Here is an 8417-nt window from a genome sequence, read left to right as displayed (position 1 = left end):
TGAAGGACAAATAAAAATTTTCCATACCAAAGAAAAAGTGAAACAATATATCTCTACCAAACTAGCCCTACAAAAGTTACTTAAAGATGTCCTACACAGAGAAAACCAACAGGAACATAATAAAGGCTAAGAAACTGCACCCAAATTGAGAATCCAAGAACCGTAGGAAGAACCCAGTTGGAGCAGCCCCCAAGAAGGTGCATAAAATGGCAGGAACTCCCAAATATCTCTCAGTACTATCTCCCAACATTAACAAACTTAACAATACACTTAAGCAACATAAACTGTCTAGTTGGATTTTTAAAAAAAGATCCTTCTGTCTGCTGCATTCAGGAGTCACAACTTGCTCATAAAAAGGAACACATGTTGAAAGTGAAAGGCTGGACAAAATCTAACAAGCAAACAGCCTCATAAAGAGGAAGGAGTTGCAATCCTAATATTAGATAAAATACATTTCATATTAAAATTAGTGAGAAGAGATAAAGAAGGTTGCTATATACTAATTAAGGGATCTCTCCTTCAGGAGGATATTACAATTCTAACTATTTATTTCCCATAAGAGCACCCAAAATTATCCAAGAAACTTGACTTTTTCTCACATCTCCCATACATCCAAAGATATTAATTGTTGGGGACTTTAAAACACATTCTCCCCACTAGATATATCAACTCGGCAAAAAATTAACAGAGAAACCATGGATATAAAAAAACTGTATAGATCACCTAGATTTAACAGACATCTACCGAATATTTCACCCAGCAGCATCAGAATACACGTTTTCTCAGCAGCCCAGGTAACTTTTTCCAAAATAGACCACATTTACGTCACAAAGCAAACTTGTCCAAATCCAAAATCATTGAAGTTATACCTTGCATTCTCTCAGACCACAAGGGAATAAAATTAGAACTCAACACCAAAAGCCACCAATGAAAGTCATGTAACACATGGAGGTTGAACAAGACACTGTTGAATCACCAGTGGGTCATGGAAGAGATCATAAACGAAATTCAAATGTTTATAATATTCAACAAAAATGAACACAAAAATTACCAGCTCCTCTGGGACACAGCAAATGCAGTACTCAGAGGCAAGTTTATAGCTCTGAGTTCCTACATCAACAAACAAATTGAAGTGATCTGAAACCAACAATTTAATGACACATCTGAGCCTCCTTGAAAAAGAACAGCAGGATAAACCCCACTCCTGTAGATGGAAATAAATAATTAAAATTAAATCAAAATTAAATGAATTAGAATCCAAAAAAGCATAGAAAGAATCAACAAAACAGAGTTGGTTCTTTGAAAAATTAACAAATTGACAGACCCTTAACAAATCTTATTAGAAGAACAAGAGAACACACTCAAATAAATAAACTCAGAGATGAGAATGGAAACATCACCACAGAAACAACCAAGATTCAGTACACTATAAGGAATACTTCTCAAACCTTTATGCCAATAAGTTTGAGACCCTGTCAGAAATGTACTGTTTCCTAGTAAATATAGACATGCCGAAACTAAACCAAGATGAGTTAAACCATCTTAACTGGCCCATATTAAGCAATGAGATAGAAATAGCAATAAGAGACCTCCCATCTAAGAAAAGCCCAGGACCAGACAGTTTTACAGCGGAAATCTACAAGGCCTTCAAAGCAGAGCTCACATCAATACTCCTCCAAGTCTTCAATGAAATTGAAAGAGAAAGTTCACTACCGAACTCATTCTATGAAGCCATCATAAACCTCATCCCCAAACCAGGCACAGACTCATCAAAGAAAGAGAACTATAGATCCATTTCTTTGATGAATATTGATGCAAAACTTCTCAACAAAATTTTGGTCAATCAACTTTCACAATTCATCCAAAAAAATCATACATCATGATCAAAAAGGATTCATTTCAGGGATGTAAAGCTGCTTCAAAATACGCACATCAATTAATACAATAACTTACATCAACAAGAGCAAGGATAAGAACCTCATGGATACCTCAATAGATGCAGAAAAAGGATTTGACAAGATCCACCACCCATTTATACTGAAGGTTCTGGAAAAATTAGGAATTCAGGGAACATTCCTCAATACAATAAAGGATGTATATGACAAACCTACATCCAGCATTTTACTTAATGGTGAAGAAGTAAAGGTATTTCCTCTTAACTAATGAATGAGATAAGGATGTCCACTCACTCCACTTCTCTTCAAACTAGTATTAGAATGACTAACTACAGCAATAAGATTCAAATATAAAATGGAATCCAAATAGGGAAAGAAGAAGCTCTCCCTCTTTGCAAATGACATGAACTTGGATTTAAAGAATACCATGGACCCCACTCCCAAATTATTCATGCTAATTCAAAACTTTGACAAAGTAGCAGGGTATAAAATTAATCCTCAATAAACAATGACTTTTCTGTATGCCAACAATGAGAAAAGTAGGGCTGAAATCAGGAAAGCAACTCCATTCGTAATAGCCCCACAAAAAATAAAATACATAGGACTTAACAAAGAAAAGAAGGACCTCTATGATGAAAAATTTAAAAACCTGAAAAAGGAAATCAAAACCGAACTTACAAAGTGGCAAAAACTCCCATGCTCCTGGATTGGAAAGATCAACATAGTGAAAATGGCAATACTTCCCAAGGCTATCTACAAATTCAATATGATACCTATCAATATTCCAGCCTCAATCTTTTAGTAAAAAGAAGAGGCAATCCAAAAATTCATATGGAACAATAAAAGACCATGAATAGCAAAAACGATTATTTAACGGAAACGACAGTGCTGGAGGAATATCAATACCAAATTTCAAACTCTTCTACAAAGCTATAGTAATTAAAATAGCTTGGTACTCTCACAAGAACAGACCATAAGACCAATGGACTAGAAATTAAAACCCAGAAATGAACCTATAGACCTATAGCCAACTAATCTTCTATAAGGGAGCTAAAAAATTAGAATGGAAGAAACACAACCTCTTCAGTAAATGGTGCTAGCAAAATTGGTTAACTACTTGTAGAAAACTAAAGCTAGATCTTTATATATCATCTCTGAACCAGAATGAACTCCAAATGGATCAAAGACCTCGGAGTCAAACAGATACTCTGAAAACATTAAAGAATGGAATAGGAGAAACAGTAGGTCTCCTTTGCACAGGCTAAAATTTTCTTAATAGACACACAGGATTACAACATATCAAAGAAATGTTGGACGAATGGGATTGCATGAAATTGCAGAGCTTCTGCATGGCAAAGGACATAGCTAGCAAGATCAGTTGAAAGCCCATTGATTGGGAGAAGCTCTTCACTACCATAAATAGACAAGGGTCTCATATATAAAATATACCTGGAACTCAAAAATATTAAATCCCCCAAAAACAAATCCTCAAAGAAACAACTGCCCAATAAATAAAAGGGCTAAAGACTTAAAGAGAAACTTCCCTGAAGTTGAAAGAAGGATGGCCGAAAGACACATGAAGAAATGCTCAACATCTCTAGTCATAACAGAAATGCAAATCAAAACAACATTGAGATACCACCTCACCCCAGTTAGAATGGCTATAATCAAGAAATCTAATAACAACAGATGCTAGAGGGGATGTGGGCATAAGGGAAATTTATTGCATTGTTGGTGGGCATGTAAACTTGTTCAACCACTTTGGAAAGTAGTATGGAGGCTGCTCAAAAGTCTCCACATAGAGCTACCCTATGACCCAGCAATCCAACTTTTGGGCATTTACCCAAATGGTCAAAAACAAGACCACATTAAAGCTACCAGGACAATTATGTTTATTGAACCATTATTTACCATAGCTAAGATGTGGAACCCACCCAAATGCTCCTAAGTAGATGCATGCATCAATAAAATGTGATATATATATATATATATATATATCACATTATATATATATCACATTATATATATATCACATTTTATATATATATATAATACATTTTATTGATCCATGCTTCTACTATATATATCATATATATGTGATATATATATATATATCTATATACATATATATGTATATATATGTTATATATAAGTATAGGTATATATACATACATATATATGATATATATACCATATATATATCATATATTTATGTATATATGTATCATATATATATGTACGATGTATATACATGTTCGATATATATATATGTTCGATATATATATATATATATACACACACAATAGAATTCTATGCCTCCATCAGAAAGAATAACATTGCCCTATTGGTTAGGAAATGGAAAGACTTGGAAAAATTGATATTAAGTGAAGTAAACCAGTCCCAAAGAAACATAGTTCCCCTGGTTTCCCTTATCTGCAATAGCCAGAATATGTCTGAGACGAGCAGAATAGGTCAGAGAATTTGGTGTTAGGTGAAATGAACCACAAGATAAAGATTCCATGTTTATTTTTCCTTGCGATATTTTCTAACATATTTATAAGATGATTTCAATATTGCTTTCTATGTCCATCACCCACAGTATAGCCCCTGCTTTCACTGTATTTGATGTTGTTATAATTTGTGTAGGGGAAGGGAAAAAACTAATCTTTTATCTAGTGATACTGGTGGACCCATTGCAACAATGAGATATACAAGTCTTTAGGTCAAAAAACGAACTTTACAACTTTGATGGGGAGTGGGGGAAGGGTCGGGTGGGGAGAGGAGGGTAGTATGGAAAGGAATGGGAAGGGGAAGCAAAGAGGTGGCAACAATGCTTGATAAGAAATGTACTCGTTATCTTGCCCATGTAATTGTAACTCGTCTGTTTGGTATTCTCACTATAAAATAGTAAATAAAAAATGAAAGAAAAACGATGTTTACACCTTGGCCGGCGAGGGTGGGGGGCAGGCAAAGGGGTGTCTGGAGAGCACGGGGGGCGGCAGATGAGAACAGATGGGAAGGGGAAACAAAGGAGGAGGCAACAATGCTTGATGAGTAATGTACTCATTATCTTGCCCATGTAATTGTTACCCCTCTGTATGGTATTTTCACAAATATAAATAAATAAATATGAAGGAGACTCAAGGCTGTTGAAATGACCATATTTCCAATTTGGACTTTAATGGGACTTTTCTACAAACAACAAGATTTTCATCTTAACATAATAATTTCAAAATGTATTGCTACAGAATAGATTGTAAATGTAATATTTAATACTATTGGAATACTTGAAGACAAAGTTTTACAGAAAACTTTAAATTTCAGATAAACTGCAATATTCCAATAAATACATAGAAGAAATATAAATAAAAATTCACTGATCAAAGCAAACCCTGACAGGAATGTCTGAAAGATGCTTATCTGAAAACAGGAATTGGCACTGTGGCTCAAGTGGTAGAGGGCTCCACTTGAGCTGAAGATCTCAGGGATATGTTTACACCCTGAGATTAAACTCCAGGACTGACAAAAATAAAATTTAAAGAATTGAAGCATTAAGGCTGGGAAGGAGACTCAGTGGTAGAGTGCTTGTCCTGAATGCATGAGGTCCTGGGTTCAATTCCTCAGCACCACATAAGCAGAAAAATGTGGAAATGGCTCTGTGGCTCAAATGGAGGAACACTAACCTTTAGCTGTAAACTCATCAGGTACAGCAACCAGACCCAGAGTTCAGGCCCTCCTACAACCACCACCACCAACAACAAATTAAAGCATCAAACAACCTGAAGTTGTCCAGAATAATGAGTGCGGCATTATCCATTTACATGACTTAGTGACTTTAAACCTAGTTTAAAAGGGGAGGTGGTGGGCAATTTGTGTGTTTGCTAAAACCTGCAAAATTATTTTGTCTTTCCCAAAGAGGAAGAAAGGAAGGAATGGGGGAGGAAGGGAGGTGTTTGGTGACCTTTCCTTTTGGTTCAGTGGTTGTTTTCTGGAGTCAAATTCATAGAAATTCTGCTTGCAATCCTAGTTGCATGGGGGGGGGGGAATGAAGAAGCCATGCCCTGGAAGTGGTTTTGTCCTGTCCTTGGCCTAGTTCCAACCATCACTGGATAATCCAAGTCCCACTTCAGGACCAAGAAGCCTTGAAGACTACTGATCCACTAGGCAGATGGACCAAACCACAGCCAGAAAAGGCAAAAAATGCAATGCCGAGGGCAGCACTGGAAATCTATACCAGGAAGAGAGTTTTATATTTTTTATTGTAAAAATACTATACAGAGGGTTTACAGTTACATGAGTAGGATAATGAGTACATTTCCTATTGAGTATTGTTACCACCTACTTTGTTTTTCCCCTACTACCCTTTCCCTCCCCAACTCTCCAACTCCTCCCTCCTTGACCCCTACTCGACATTGTAAATTCATTTTTGACACAGTGTCCTGTACATCTCATCATCACAATGGGTCAACCTGCACCCCCATTTCAGCATTCTGCTATAACCTTTCCACACCCTAAATTACAAAAATGTATACAAAAATGCAAAACACTGGAATCAAATACAATGAAAACAGGGATTATACCATGGGAGGATGAACCTCCAAAAGAATTACATAGTGCATTATAAGTATATTAAAAACAAAACAAGAAAGAAAAAATCACTTGTGTGTCTGACTTGGGGTTCCTTTCACTTAATGTCATTTATATGGTTATACGTCCATAGCCTTTGATCTTCTCTGCTTGTCCTAGACATATACTAGTCCTTGCAAACAAGGAAAACCATGGGAAATATGTTTCTTTGGGCCCAGCTTACTTCACTTAATATAATATGTACCAAATCCATTTCCTAACAAATGTGACAATTTCATTCTTTCTAATGGAGGCATAGAATTCCATTGTGTGTGTGTGTGTATGTGTGGTGTGTGTGTGTGTGTGTGTGTGTGTGTGTGTGTGTGTGTGTGTGTGTATCACATTTTCTTGATCCATTCATGAACTGAGGAGCATCGAGGTTGGTTCCATATCTTAGCTATGGTGAATAATGCTGCAGTAAATATGGTTGCACAGGCATGTTTGTGATCTTTTGGGTAAATGCCTAAATGCCCAAAAGTGGGCTTGCTGGGACCTAGGGGAACTTTAAATGAAGTCTTTTGAAGAACTTCCATACTGCTTTCCAAAGTGGTTAAACAAGTTTACACTCCCACCATCAATGAAATAGGGTTCCCTTTTAGCCACATCCCCTCCAACATGTTGTTATTAAATTTCCTGATTATAGCCATTCTAACTAGAGTAAGGTGCAATCGCAATGTTGTCTTGATTTTCAGTTCTTTTGTGGCTAGAATAGTTGAACATTTCTTCATGTGTCTAATGGCCATTTTTATTTCCTCTTCAGGGAAGTCTCTCTTTAAGTTTTAGCCCACTTAATTATCGAGCAGTTGTTTCTTTGAGGATCTGCTGTTGGGGGATTTAATTTTTTGAGTCCTAAGTACATTTTAGATATAAGACCTTGTCTGTTTTATACCACATGAAGATCTTCTCCCAGAACGTGTGTTTTCTATTGATATTGCTAGCTATGACCTTTGCCTTGCAGAAGCTCTCATGTTTCATGCAATCCCATTTGTCCAACGTTTCTTTGATTTCTTTTTCTGACTATTGTAATATGTTTATTACATACAGACTGCATCAGCATTTGGAATTTATAATTTCATCTCATCTTGTAATAGTAAATTACTTGTTTCATAAAGAGATGAATTAAGGAATGAATTTCTTAACTTATTTTTCTTTACTCTTTGTTTCTGGCTCTCTATTAAGAAAATTTCGGTATGTGCTAAAAAGCCCTAGAGTTTATCCTATTCCTTCATGTAATGTTTTCATGGTGTCCTCTTTTATTTTGAGGTCTTTGATCCATTTGGAGTTGATTCTTGTGCAGGATGATATATACCGATTCAGCTTTAGTTTAATAGGTGTTTAACCAATTTTTCCCACACCATTTACTCAAAAGTCTGTCTTTCTTCCATTCTCTTTTTTTTAGCTCACTTGTCAAAGATTAGGTGGCTATCGGTCAGGGGGTTCATTTCTGAGTCTTCAGTCCTACTCCATTGGTCCTCAGGTCTGTTCTTGTGCCAGAAACAAGCTGTTCTTATTACTATGGCTTTTTAGTAGCGTTTGAAATTTGGAACTGATATTGCTCTAGTGCTGTTCTTTCTGCTAAGAACTGACAAACCTACAGCCAGCGTTATACTTAATGGTGAGAACTTAAACCCATTACTTATAAATTCAGGAATAAGATAAGGATGTCTGCTCTTTCCATTCCTTTTCAACTTAATATTAGAATGCTATCTTGGGCAATAAGATAAGATGCAATCTTAAAGGGATCCAAATAGTAAAAGATGAAGTAAAACTCTCGCTTTTTGCAGATGAGATGGTCTTGTATTTAATGAAACCCATGGACTCCATTCCCAAGTTACTTGAGCTGATCAGAAACTTTGGTAAACTAGCAGATTATAAAATTAACTCTCAGAAAATAAA

This window comes from Dipodomys spectabilis, unplaced genomic scaffold, assembly GCF_019054845.1.
Source record: "Dipodomys spectabilis isolate Male_0828 unplaced genomic scaffold, ASM1905484v1 ptg000012l, whole genome shotgun sequence".
In the NCBI taxonomy this organism is placed as follows: Eukaryota; Metazoa; Chordata; class Mammalia; order Rodentia; family Heteromyidae; genus Dipodomys; species Dipodomys spectabilis.
This window is presented reverse-complemented; position numbering follows the sequence as displayed.